Source organism: Gracilinanus agilis, chromosome 2 (genome assembly GCF_016433145.1).
Source record: "Gracilinanus agilis isolate LMUSP501 chromosome 2, AgileGrace, whole genome shotgun sequence".
Classification (NCBI taxonomy): domain Eukaryota; kingdom Metazoa; phylum Chordata; class Mammalia; order Didelphimorphia; family Didelphidae; genus Gracilinanus; species Gracilinanus agilis.
Genome location: NC_058131.1, coordinates 340,117,843 through 340,132,530, shown reverse-complemented (window position 1 = coordinate 340,132,530; position 14,688 = coordinate 340,117,843).

Sequence of the window (14,688 nt, the reverse complement as noted above, 5' to 3'; positions counted from 1 at the left end):
TGCTCATTTCTCACCTCTGGATCTCAGTTTCCCATTTGTAAAGTGAAGGAGCTGAAGGTGACAGTTTTACTAAGATCACTTCTAGTTTTTAGCATTCTTTAATCTATTATTCAGCTACCAGAAAGAAACTACTGATTGGGAAAAATACAATTAAGGGGTTCCAAGTTAGCCATCTTGCAGACATAACTCAAGGGCCATAATCTTCTCCATCTCCTGCTTTCTGTTAAATTGCCTGAAAAGGAAAAGTTGATCTCTGAAGAGAAGAGAGCTAAAGACCTCTAGGGAAATGACTCAGTAGCCAAGCAAAGGAGGAGCTGAAATACATGGTTGTGGGCCACTCTAAAAAAGCTAAGGGGGCTTAAAGAGGTAAGAGAAAGAACTGAAGGTTCTCTCTTTAAACCCATGAAGGAAAAAGATAATCTTAATAAGAGGAATATTATGGTATCCAATTGGGCACAAGCCCTTCCATTGTTTAAAACTTTTTTTTTTCTCAGTTACACATTCTATTTCATAGAATCAAATATCTAGAACTGAAAAGGATCTCAAAGGCCATTTCTTCCCAAACCTCCATTTTACTAATGAGGAAACTTTAGTCCAGAAAGGTTAAATGACTTTTCTAGGATAGATGGAATGGAATAAGATTGAGTTCCTATCAAATGCCAGACACTATACTAAGCCCTTTACAAATATTATCTCATTAGATCTTCACAACAAAGCTAGGGGTAGATGCTGTTATAATTCCCATTTTATAGTTAAGGAAACTAAGGTAGATAGTGGTTAAGTGATTTGCCCAAGGCCACACTGCTTGTAAGTGCCTGCAGGCACATTGGAATTCAGGTCTTCCTAACTCCAGCTCTCTAGCTACAGAGTCTCCTAGTTGCCACACAGGCAGCAAACCTTAGAAGTGGAATTCAAGTCCAGACCTTCTAATTCCAGAATCAGAACACTTTCCACTTAGCCTCACTGCTTCCTGATTTAAACATTTATGCTTATTCATATTAAGAGAGTACAAAAAAGTATTTATTAAGTGTTTACTATGTGCCAAGCACAGATGTATAGATAGAAAAGGGGAAACAATTCTATCTTCAAGGAGCTCATGTTCTAATTGGAGTAGATAGATAGTACATAGAGAAGAGTTTAGCTTCAGGGCACATGGAGTGGCCAAGTGGCTCTTACAGTTCATTGGCAACATAGACGATAAAGCCAAAGCTACATGGGCAGATCAGAAGGCAATGCCCAGGGGTCAGAAGTCAAAACAGGAAGAACAATGCAATCCATTTTTGTGTCACCCATTTCCAAGGCCCCCAGCAATCTTGAATATTTGTTCACCTTTGGTTGGTTGGCTTTTTCACTCCAAAATAGTGAATTAAGTCATTATTCTTCACAAAAAATAATCCCCCATTAATATAGAATCCCATCTTTTCAGACAAAAATCCATAAAAGTACGCTATTATCTTTAAGGCATTCACAACTATACAAAGCCTGGTTGTTCAGACCATAACCAAGACTTAGTAGCAGTTTATCCAGATTATAGAGAAATGATCAGAAGAAAATTTCATAAATATTATTTAAGAGAATAAATCAATTTGGGTCTCTCGGGTGCTTACACATCTGGATGTAGAATGAGCATGAACAACCCAGAACTTCATCCAGAGATGTGGTATGCATAATCCCAAATATCTGATTTTGTGATCCAATCTGGATGTTTGGTGATGCATAAGTGAAGACTCTCTTTGCAGAACACTCATCACTCAATGGGCACATGTCAAAAAAAATGAATGACTGGGATACATGGAAGAGGGACTGGAACTTGCAGTTCTCAGCCTCGTGTTTTGGCTTCATACAGCTCCAACTAATGCCTGCTGAGCTTAGGTGAGACCTTTGACTGATGAGCACTACCCAAACATAAGGCACCATCACCCCAGATTCAACCAGATCACTTTCTTTCACAAAATAAGATCTTGAGCTAAAGCCCAAGTACTCGACAGCTACGCTAGCCCACTCCCAAGAGCCTCTGATAGATGGACTCCCAATCTGTATATGCCTCGCTCTGACACATGCTGAAACCGTTAAGTTATTAGTACAGATAATGGAGTTATCACCAAGAATGTATGCATATTTTTATGTTGTCACTACAGATTGTTTTGCTGTTAAGGAGAGATTCTATCAAGCATAAATATTTATACTCAAATGGATGTCAGATACTTTAATCAGGAGTTATGCTTAAAACTGGATTGCACTTAATTGAATTTTGGAGCCAAACACCAGGCAAGCTTCATTTGCTCTGTGGTACTGTGCAGAACCATGTAATCGGTGATCCTCTAGAACAAGGAGTCCCTGTCTTTTGGGAAGTGGGACCCTTACTTATTCATAAAGTATGCAGAACTTGAGAGACGTGATGGGTTTCTAGTTGTGAGGAGAGGTCTTGTCTACCATGTCAGCAGCAGGAGCCGAGGAAACAGCTTCCCAGGCCTCCCTCCTCTGAGGAATGAACTTCCTCCCAGGGGCCAGTCCTTTCAACCTCACATCTCTATGGAGGTGGCTGAGACAGCACCAATTAACCCCATTTGTCTCAGAGGTGTTGGGATAAGGACACCTGACCAGGAGAAGTAGCAGAAAGCCGATGTCTCCTTCCTCCCAAGCCAAGGAGCAGTCGTCAAAGGCGAACAGCTTTCATCATCCCTGACGGGAGCCAAGGTCAAGTCTGCATCCCAATGACAAAAAATTTCATATCCTATTACCAATCCCCTATGAAATCTATTCCCCAGGCCCCGAGCAATCGTGAATATTTAGCCTTGGTAGGTTGGCTCTTTCACTTTAAATCACTCCAGACTCCTTTCCAGATAGAAGCTCAAGTCGTTTGTCTTCAGAAAAATGAAATCCCATGAAAACAAATTTCTTGGATTTGTGTCCTTTCTGAGAAGCACTAGAGGCAACTTTCACTCAAGCCTGAGGGGGACAGAGGGTCATGCCCTGCACTTGGTAATCCTCAGAAAGTAGGTAAAAGCCACAACTCCTGGACTAATTAGGTGGGAGAAGGATTTTGGTTGTTTTCTTCTGCTTTTAAAGCCCTTTGGTGATCCCAGATGTTTTAATTACTGAGGAAAGAGAGCGGATGATTCTGGCCATATGTCTCCATTCTGCATAAATAAATCTAGCGGACATCCCAGCGTAGTTCCACAGCACTGTCGACTGTTCCTGTGACACTGACACTGTCGGGCCTAATCACCATCTTCAATCCTTCAGTGAGCATGCTAATTCAGGGAACACGGGGATTGCTATTCCATGAAAATACTCAATCTAGAAACAATTAGGCTAACATTGCCAAAAAAGGACTCTTCTGGGGATTCGTGAGCAGCTTCCGTAAGTGAAAACAGCCTTCCAGTTGGTTATCTGGGATAGGATAGACTGAATCACTCTCTCCTAATAGGGCGGGAAACTTTGCAGGCTAAAAAGAACCTAAAGGTACCCAAATGGAAAACCCAAGGAAACATTCCATCCACTGTCCAGAAAAGTCAGGAACACAAGCTTTTCAGACTCATCAACTGTAAATGTTCATCTTTCTTAGATGAATTTGAAAACAATTCATTAGAGGTAATTACTATGAAAAAAATCATAGGCTCCCAGGAATTTATTTTCCTCATTTGTAAAACAGGAAGCTATAAGGTGAAAGTAATTCCATATTCTGCAATTCTGCACTGGTCAGACTATTTCTGTGGTACTGGGCTCAGGCCTGGGTGCCAAGTTTAAGAATGATATAGGTAAAGTAGAGAGAGAGCATCCAAGCATCCGGGGAAGGGCAACCAAATTGATTAAGTCCCTTGAAATGATGTTAAATAAAGACTGGTTGAAGGAACTGTAGATTTTTAGCCTGCAAAAAGAGAAAGCATGAGAGAGCAGGGAAGAAGAAATGAAAGCTGTCTTCAAGAATTTAAATGGATTTTATGTAGAATAGAATATATATTATACATATATACATATATACACATACATGTACATGTATGTATATATATATACACATACTTTCCCCCCTCCTCTGGCCCCAAAGTGAAGAACGAGAATTAATTGGTAGAAGTTACAAAGAGATAAATTTAGGTATGATGCAAAAATCTCTCTAACATAAAACTACCCAAAAATGTAATGAGTTGTCTTGGAAGACTATAGACTGTCCCTCACTGAAGATCTTCAAATACTTGTCATTTATGTTAAAATAAGGATTCTTTAGGGGTATAAATTGGACTAGATGGTCCTTATGGTTCCTTTCAACTCTGAAATTCAGTTATTTTTTATGAAGCTTGTCTTTATGATCCCACATGGCTCCAAATCCCGTGTGCTACTGTATAGGTTTGACTAAGCCACTTACTTTTCTCCTTTTTTTGTTTACTTTTGTTATTTAACACTTCTGGATGTGGATTCAAGCATATTCACTTTTTTTTTAACCCCTTACCTTCTGTCTTAGAATCTATACTAAGTTTCAGTTCCAAGGCAGAAAAAGCAGAAAGTTTAGGCAGTTAGGGTTAAGTGACTTGCCCAGAGTTAAACAACTAAGAAGTATCTGAGGTCAAATTTGAACCTAGGACCCCCTGTCTCTAGGCCTGACACTCTTTCCACTAAATCGCCTTAACTGCCCACAGGTGCACTAATTTTTGAAATACACCCTTTTTTAAAGTGATCACAGAACTAGCAGCAATGCAATGACTCAGGACAATTCTGAGGATTTATGGAAAAGAACGCTACCCACATTCAGAGGAAGAACTACGGGAGTGGAAACAGAAGAAAAACAACTGCTTGAACATATGGGTTGAGGCAGACATGATTGGGGATGTAGACTCGAAACTACCACACCAATGCAACTATAAACAATTTGGAAATAGGTCTTGATCAATGACACATGTTAAAACCAGTGGAAATGCGCACTGGCTATGGGGGGGGGTAGGGGAGGTTGGGGAGTGAAGAGGAAAGTAAGAGCATGAATCATGTAACCATGTTAACTTTTCAAAAAATAAATATTAATAAATAAAAAAACCAAAAGTGATCACAGATACCCACATACTTAGAAAATCAGGAACACAAGCTCTTCAGTGAGACTCACCAACTCTATATGTTCATCTTTTTTAGATGAATTTAATAGTACTAAATGTTTTCTTATCTGTTGATGGAGCCCTACCTTTTACTCCATGCCACTGTACAAGGGAGTAACTGACCAAATTCATATGGGTAGTCCACTGATCCTATGACTGGGATTGAAGTCATAGAGGCTTTTTACTATCAATTTGCCTATCTTGGCTGACTTATACCCCATTGGGTCAGAAACTAGGAACTTCTGAAATTAATTCTTGCATCCATATTTAGTTGTTCACCATGCTAACAGATTTGTACAAGAAATAGCATTGAAAGAATAAAGCAATAAAGACAGGGCGGGAAGACCAATAAAGAAATACAAAGGATAACAAGACATTTGTGAATGAGTAGAATGCCTTAACCTATCCCTTCCCCAGCCCCAATTCAGGATATTTGGAAAAGAGACTCTTAACACAAGAAGAGCAATTTTCCTCTGGAGCTAGGGTGATAGAGAAAGAGTAGAAATTTCAGTGTCACAGCTATAGTCAGAAGAGCATAGATTTGGAGCTGAAAGGAACCTTAGATACCGTCTTCTCCATTCTCTTCATTTACCAGTAAGGAACTTAAGCCCATAGAGGCTAAGTGACTTGCCCAGAGTCACACAGGTAGTGAGTGGCTGGGGTGGGAAGTATTTGATTCTAAGTCTTCCTGAAAACAAGTCCTTTATTTCTATGCATTAAACTGCTCCAATTGAAATCTGCTATTGACTTCTCATTGCCTGACTAGGAGACATTCCCAGTCCCCTAAACAGCTTCTGGCTTGGCTTGCCTCAAACAAGTCATGATCCCAGTCTTGGACTTTTTTTGTGTTTCTGGCCTGATTTGTTTCTCACTCCCCCTTGTCATGAACCTTGGCAGAGACCTCTCTCTGTGATCGGCAGGAGAAAAAGAAAAACACACACAAAGATCTCTTCCCAGTGCTGATACCAAATCCCTTACTCAATGGAAGTAGTTCTTAACCATCCTCCTCTTCTCCTCCTGAGCAGAAAGCCTGTCTCTCTCCAGCAAGGGGATGGAAGAAGGAAGGGCACAGTTCCACACAGACCTTATAGCTACTGCCTGTATATGATCCAGTCATGTACTATATATAGTGAGATCATATAAAAGAGTTTGTGAAACATACATTTTCCTTTGAGTCCCAGTCTCTTAGTTTATTTTTCTTTATTTACATCTCTTTTCACTGTCTTCCTTCTACAAGATAGAGACAAGCAAAAAGATAGAGATGGATTTGTAAAGTACTTACTAGGTATGAGGCACTGTGTTAAATGCTGGGAGTAAGAATACAAGCAAACAAGACCATCTCTGCCTTTCCATAGCTTATATTCTAATGCAGAAAAATGTGGGAAATGGAGAAAAGTTAGGGAAGGATGGAGTGAACATGGTTCTGGACAAGGTATGAGTAGATTCCCTTGGTAGGGAGGTGGGTGGAATGAGGATAATAGATTAATTATAAGGAATATGTTCTAGAGAAATTACAAGGATCTCTGGCTCCAAGAAAGATATAGTCAAAGCTCACCACTCCAAAATTCTTGGCCAGGATGGCGGGGGGAGGGGAGGAGAAGGGACTAGGGAAGAAAGAGTGTGTAGAGGGAGAAGATAGGAAATGAGGATGATGACTAGAGTGTGAAGGTATCAGGGGATGGAGATTGTCAGAAACTGTTTGTGTGTTGCATTTTCTTTCTTTTTACTCCTTTATTATTGGTGGCCATAGCTCCCTCCACTTATAAATTTCCACCAAAAATTACTTAGCATGTTTATTGATTCACAAGGCCAACTTCTACTCCAGGAAGAGTAAAACCTCTCTAAGACAAATGATTGGATCTGCTGATATTCCACTGATTCTTTGAAACTACAAAACATCCATGGTTCCATCTGTGAAAATATTCCCATCCTAGATTCAGTTCATAGTGTTTTCTACACATTAATAGTCACTTCTTCATGAGTAACCATGGCCAAATATATTTAGTACCTGCTGGTTATCTTATTTTAAATATTAATAGGCATGCACACCTGAATCTCTGTAGCTTGTAAAAAAAAGAGATAAAATGTGGACATATATAGAAGAGAAAGCAAGAAGTACTGTGAAACAACAGGAAGAGTCCTAGATTTGGTCCTGGCTTCAATTTTTTATTCTTGTCACTTACTACCTTTGTGACTACAAGTAAGTTACTTTATCTGATTGGGTTTCTGTTTCCCCTTCTGTTTTGTGAAAGGATTGGATTTTATCATAACCTAGGTTTATTCCAGTCCTAAATCTATGAACCTAAGAAAAATAAGGAAAATCAATCAAATGTTCTACTATGGCAAACCAGGGAGACCAAAGAGAAGTCACTTCTCTCTCTCTAAGACTCAGTCTTCTCCTCAGCAAAAATATTAGAATGCACTAGAGGGTCCCAACTATGGAGATTTGTGGTTCTACTTCTTTCTGAATGAAAAGGACAAGGACATAAGGATAGGGCCTGGACTTGTGCTTTCCCTGGCATGGGCAACTCTATCTACCACTACAGGTCAATGCCTTCTATGCAACTTATAGTATTAGAGAGTTTCCCAGTGAACTATCTAAGAGTTAAATACAACCAATTTCCCTTTTCTACTGCTCTGTATTTAAAGTAGATATAGCTGTGAGAGCTGCACATAGTATAGCATCGAAAATAAGTATTAGTGGGAAATGATGCAAATGACTTGTGGAGTAATGCATTATGGGATTCCTTGTTTCTTACTTTGGACTCTCCTCATTTAGTCGCTGGGTTTGTCTGGAAATATAGTGCCTCTTATTTCCATATTGGGGAGGGAGTAGAGAATTGGAGTTTGAGTCCTATTTTTCTTATTCTACAGCACACTGATTCTACCTTCCTCCGAATGCATTAAAGAAAATGTATGGATGCTGGAGCCCAGAATAGAGCAGTTCATAACTACAATTAACCACTATTAATTAATGGCTGAAAGATAAATGAGTCATTGGATCCATTTATCCCTGGGTTGTAAGTATTTAAATTCACAGTAGGAAGCAAGCCCATTTTTCACTGCAGTGAATTAAAACAAGTTGGAATCAAGACTGGATAAGGCTTATTCCAGAGAACATTACATCTCCTATTCAGGTTACAGATCCACTTGGATGGCAAGAGGCAGATAGATGGTAGACCTCCCTGGGCCTCAATTTCATCTTTTGAAAAATGAAAGAGTTGGACTAAATGATCTCTAGGATTCTTCCCAAATCTAAATTCTAATGATCCTAAGAACTCTCATTAGCCTGCCTAATAATAATTAATAATAGCTAACATTTATAGAGCACTTACTATGTGCCGGGACTGTGCTAAGCACTTTATAATGATTAGATCTTATTTGATCCTTTCAAGAACCTTGGAGGCAAATGCTCCACCCACCCCCCCATTTTGTAAAAAAGGAAACTGAGGTAAACAGATGATAAATGAGGTGCTCAGAGTGACACAACTAAGAAGTATCTAAAGTTGGATTTGAACTCAGGTCTTCCTGACTTCAGGCCTGGCACTGTGCCCATTATACCACCAAGCGATGTCTCTGGGTTCCAAATGTAGTGCCATTCAGAATTTTAACCTGCCTATGAAGTAAAAAATTTCTAGTGTATAAGCAGCCAGTCTATTTCTTCTAGGTCAGGATTGTATCCTGTCCTCTTCCCATCTTTACCCAGTCTCTCTTCATGACTTTTGTCCCAAAACATATGTTTCTCCTCATACTAAGGTCACTAATTCTCCCATTTAGGGACTTTTTACCCCATGTAAACAACATGGCATGGTGAATAGTGTTGAACTCAGACACAGGAAGGCCCAGGTTTAAATATTTCCTTTTACTAGGTATGTGAACCTGGATGAGCCACAAAAATGTGGTTTCAAATTCTGCCTTAAACACTTTTTAGAAATATCACCCTGGAAAAGTCTCTTAACCTCTTTGGACTTCACTTTCTTCATCTGCAAAATGAAAAGGATGGACTTGATAGCTTACAAAATTCCTAAATATATGATCTACAAATTTATATGAGACTCAGTTTCCTCATCTACAAATGTAGTTAATAATAGTACCTACCTCATAGAGCTCTTTGGAGAAAGAAATGGCGAACCACTCCAATATCTTTGCCAAGAAACTCCCAAATGGGATCACAAAGAGTTGGACAGGATTGAAACAACTGAAAAATAACAACATAGTGCTATTGGAAGGATCAATTGAGTAAAATGCTTTATCGTACTTAAAAGCCTAGATAAATATGTGGCTGTTATCATTATGTATGCAGAAACAGAATCTGAAAAAGAAAAGGAAAAAAAAGCAAGGAATATAAACATACCTGTTCTTCATTAAAATAAAAGGGAATTGTGACTTCAGTATTCCATCATTCAGTTTTATCTAGAGATCCATTTGCCTGTCTCTTGGGAACAGACATTAGGCAAACATAACATTTAAGATTCTTCCACTTTATGTTCAAGGTATTTGTAAGGGGTCAGGATAGGTTGGAGAGCTCAGCTCTTTTCAGAAACCAGGATTTTCAGTGGGTAGAAAAGAGATCTCTCATGAAAAAGAAGCTTAAATCTGCTGGGAGTTAGAAGGGTCTGCTTTAGTCAAGCAACCTAGAATTTATCCAAAATAGGAGCTTCACATCACAGAAATGCAAGCATCTAGGCAATGATGGCCTGATTGAAGAAAATTAGCATAAATTTTTAGAGGGCATGTGAGAAAGGGATAGTCTCTGTTCTGTTCATCTTGGGAGAGTAAAGATAAGAGAAAGACACAGATTGAGACTTTACCTGAAATCTAGCAATTTCATAGGCTCAAACATGAAGGGAAATCTAGCATGTTAGATGACAGGTTCAGGATCCCAAAAGATTTTGTTGAGATAGAACAATGAGCCAAATCTATTAAGATGAATTTGGAAAGAAAGAAAGAAAAAATTCATTACCTAATTTGAAGTGGACTCCATCTAAAGTTGGTAATCTTTCTATTCTTTGTTAATTTATTCTCTATCCCATTGACCAGGAAGGATCTTCTCTTTTTTAATCTCCCATACCACTACCTCTCCCTACCCTCTCCCAAGGTTCTTACCTTGCTTCATATTTTACTGAGAATAAAGAGAGCTTTCACTATCATCTCCATTTTCCTACTTCTCTATAATTCAGATACTCTTGCCATCATGTTCCATTCCCTCCTCTTTTAATCTAGTCTTCTTGCCAAGCCTTTCCCCTCCTTATATACCATTTTTTTAAACCCTCACCTTCTTTTCTGGAATCAATACTAAGTACAAGGCAGAAGAATGGTAAGTGATAGTTAAATAGGGTTGAGTGACTTGCCCAGGATTGCAAAGCTAGGAAGCATCTGAGGCTAGATTTGAACCCAGGATCTCCTATCTCTAGGTCTCACTTTCAATCCACTGAGCCAACTAGTTTTCAGCCCACCCCCATGTATTCTTGATACCATACCTTCCTATTTGCTTTAGCAAATTGGCTCTATAATTTCTTTTTCTTTCATCTTCAATCTCTCCCCATCTATTGATTTTTTTCCCTACTACCTACAAACATATTCATTTCCCTATCTTTAAAAACTCTTCCTTAGATTTGGCCATCCCCTCAAGCTTTCAGTCTATATCTCTCCTTCTTTTTCTATCCAAACTTCTGGGGGTGGGGCTACATTGCCTACATTTACTTTCCTTTCTTCCTTTTTCTTCAATCCTGTGCAATCTGACTTTTGCCTTCACCTCTCAACTAAAACCTTTATTTCTGAAGTTGCTAAAAATCTCTTACTTGCTAAAAGTCTTGGCCTTTTTTCAATATTCCTCCTTCTCCTTGGACTAGGGACTTCCAGTTAAGATGGCGGCAGAATAAGGAGCAGCTGCTCGATCTCTCCTGACCGAAGCATACAGAACCCCTCAAGGGGAAATAAAAACGAGTCCAGAGGAACGAAGGAACCCCACAACAGGGCGCAGCATTGAAGGTATGCAGAATCGGGACATCTCCATGCTATAAAGGGGTGAAACAGCTCTCAATAAAACGGGAGAGGAAGAAGCCCCTCCCCCACCCCCCCACACCTCGCACAACGCCAACACACAAGTGGGAAAACTGGACTGGGGCAACCGAATAATGACTGGCAGCCCCGGGGCTTGTACCTGTGTGCAGCAAGATGAAGGACCCCAGGTGGCTGGGGGGCGTAGGGACTTTCCCAGAGTGTCCACGTGGGTGAAGGCACCGCCTCCAGCCAGGACAAAGGCCCCTAAAACAAGGCCTTTCCCAAGCCCTGAAGGTATAGCCTCAGGTGTGAATAAAGATCTCCAGCCCACAGACTTTCACTACCTTCTGCAGGGGTGAAGGCAGGGCCATAAGAGCATCTGCACAGGCAAAGGCAGTGCCCTAGGCTTGAATAACGATCTCCAGCCCAGGCTTGGACCTCCAGTGAGGACCCCCTGCAGACCCAGTATTACTAGGTGGAGAAATGCTATGTATAATTCTCTGTAGTGAACTCTATACACTATTATAATATTCACTATTATAGCAACCAGAAGAATAATTCATAGGGAGAGGACAGGATACTAAATGGTCTAAGAAGACATGGGGGGTGGGAAAGAGGGGAGGAATAGTAGGGGACATCAAGAAAAATCCGAGTAAATAAGAAAAATAAGATATTCTATTACACACAAAGAGGGCGTGGGAAGGGGAGGGGATGAATAATATTACAAGAAGGAGAGGAAGAGAGCATAATCAAACCTTACTCTCAGTGTAATCAACCCGGAGAAGGAAGAGTAGCCTTATTATCCATCCAGATAAAAAACTCTATCTAACCCTACTGAGAAAGTCAGAAGGGATAAACCAAAGGGAGCAGGAGAGTGGGGAGGTCAAAAAAGGGAAGGGAGAAGAAGGGGGAGGGAATTCATTTGGTCTTTAAAAAAAAACAAAAAGAGGGGAACAACAAGGGAGGGGGCGGAAAGGGAAGTCAATCAAGGGAGGGGATAAGGGATACCGGCTTAAAGCAAACCACTAGTGTAAAAGAAAATAGTGTAATAAGAAGGAGTGGGTCTAGGGGAGGATACAAAAATGTCAGTGAATACAAAACTAACAATTGTAACTCTGAATGTGAACGGGATGAACTCACTCATAAAACGGAAGCAAATAGCAGAGTGGATCAGAAACCAAAATCCTACCATAGGTTGTCTACAAGAAACACATATGAGGCGGGTTGACACACACAAGTTCAAGGTTAAGGGTATGAGCAAAATCTTTTGGGCATCAAATGAGAAAAAGAAGGCAGGAGTGGCTATTATGATTTCTGACAAAGCCAAAGTAAAAATAGATATGATTAAAAAAGACAGGGAAGGTCATTACATCCTGATTAAAGGCAGTATAAACAATGAGGAAATAACACTGCTCAATATGTATGCACCAAGTGGCATAGCACCCAAATTCATAAAGGAGAAACTGGCAGAGCTCAAGAAGGAAATAGATAGTAAAACCATAATAGTGGGAGATCTAAATATTCCTCTTTCAGATCTAGATAAATCAAACCAAAAAATAAATAAGAAAGAGGTAAAAGAGATGAATGAAGTCCTAGAAAAATTAGATTTAATTGATATGTGGAGAAAAATAAATAGGGACAAAAAGGAATACACCTTCTTTTCAGCTGCACATGTTACATTTACAAAGATTGACCATGTAATAGGGCATAGAATCATGGCAAACAAATGCAAAAGAGCAGATATAATAAATGTAACCTTCTCAGATCATAATGCGATAAAAATAATAATCAGTAAGGGCACCTGGACAGGCAAGTCAAAAACCAATTGGAAATTAAACAATATGATTCTCCAAAACCAAATTGTCAAAGAAGAAATCATAGAAACAATCAACAATTTCATTGAAGAGAATGACAATGATGAAACATCCTACCAAACTTTGTGGGATGCAGGTAAGGCAGTACTCAGGGGGAAATTTATATCCTTGAGTGCATATATTAACAAATTAAGGAGGGCAGAGATTAATGAATTGGGTATGCAACTCAAAAAATTAGAAAGCGAACAAATAAAAAACCCCCAGATGAAAACTAAATTAGAAATACTAAAAATTAAGGGAGAAATTAATAAAATTGAAAGTAAAAGAACTATTGAATTAATAAATAAGACTAGAAGCTGGTATTTTGAAAAAACAGATAAAATAGACAAAGTACTAGTCAATCTAATAAGAAAAAGGAAAGAAGAAAACCAAATTGACAGTATTAGAGATGAAAAGGGAGACCTCACCTATAATGAAGGGGAAATTAAGGCAATCATTAAGAACTATTTTGCCCAATTATATGGCAACAAATATAATAATATAGGAGATATGGATGAATATTTACAAAAATATAAATTGCCTAGATTAACAGCAGAAGAAATAGAATACCTAAATAATCCCATATCAGAAATAGAAATTGAACAAGCCATTAATGAACTCCCTAAGAAAAAATCACCAGGACCTGATGGATTCACAAGTGAATTCTATCAGACATTCAAAGAGCAACTAATCCCAATACTATACGAATTATTTGATATGATAAGCAAAGAAGGAGTCCTACCAAATTCCTTTTATGACACAAATATGGTACTGATTCCAAAGCCAGGTAGACCAAAAACAGAAAAAGAAAACTATAGACCAATCTCCCTAATGAACATAGATGCAAAAATCTTAAATAGAATATTACCAAAGAGACTCCAGCAAGTAATTAAGAAGGTCATCCACCATGATCAGGTGGGATTTATACCAGGAATGCAAGGATGGTTCAACATTAGGAAAACCATCCACATAATTGACCATATCAACAGTCTAACAAACAAAAACCACATGATTATCTCAATAGATGCTGAAAAAGCCTTTGACAAAATACAGCATCCATTCCTATTGAAAACACTGAAAAGTATAGGAATAGAAGGACCTTTCCTAAAAATAATAAACAATATATACCTAAAACCATCAACAAGCATTATATGCAATGGGGATAAATTAGAAGCCTTCCCAATAAGATCAGGAGTGAAACAAGGATGCCCATTATCACCTCTATTATTCAACATAGTACTAGAAACACTAGCAATAGCAATTAGAGAAGAAAAAGAAATCGAAGGTATCAAAATAGGCAATGAGGAGACTAAGCTATCACTCTTTGCAGATGATATGATGGTATACTTGAAAAACCCTAGAGAATCAACTAAGAGGCTGGTAGAAATAATCAACAACTTTAGCAAAGTGGCAGGATACAAAATAAATGCACATAAATCATCAGCATTTCTATACATTTCCAACACATTAGAACAGCAAGAGGTAGAAAGAGAAACACCATTTAAAATCACCCTAGACAATATAAAATACTTGGGAATCAATCTAACAAAACAAACACAGCTATTATATGAAAACAACTACAAAACACTTTCCAAACAAATAAAACTGGACCTCAACAATTGGAAAGCCATTAACTGTTCATGGGTAGGACGAGCTAACATAATAAAAATGAACATCCTACCCAAATTAATTTACCTATTTAGCGCCATACCTATCAAATTACCAAAAAACTTCTTTACTGAATTAGGAAA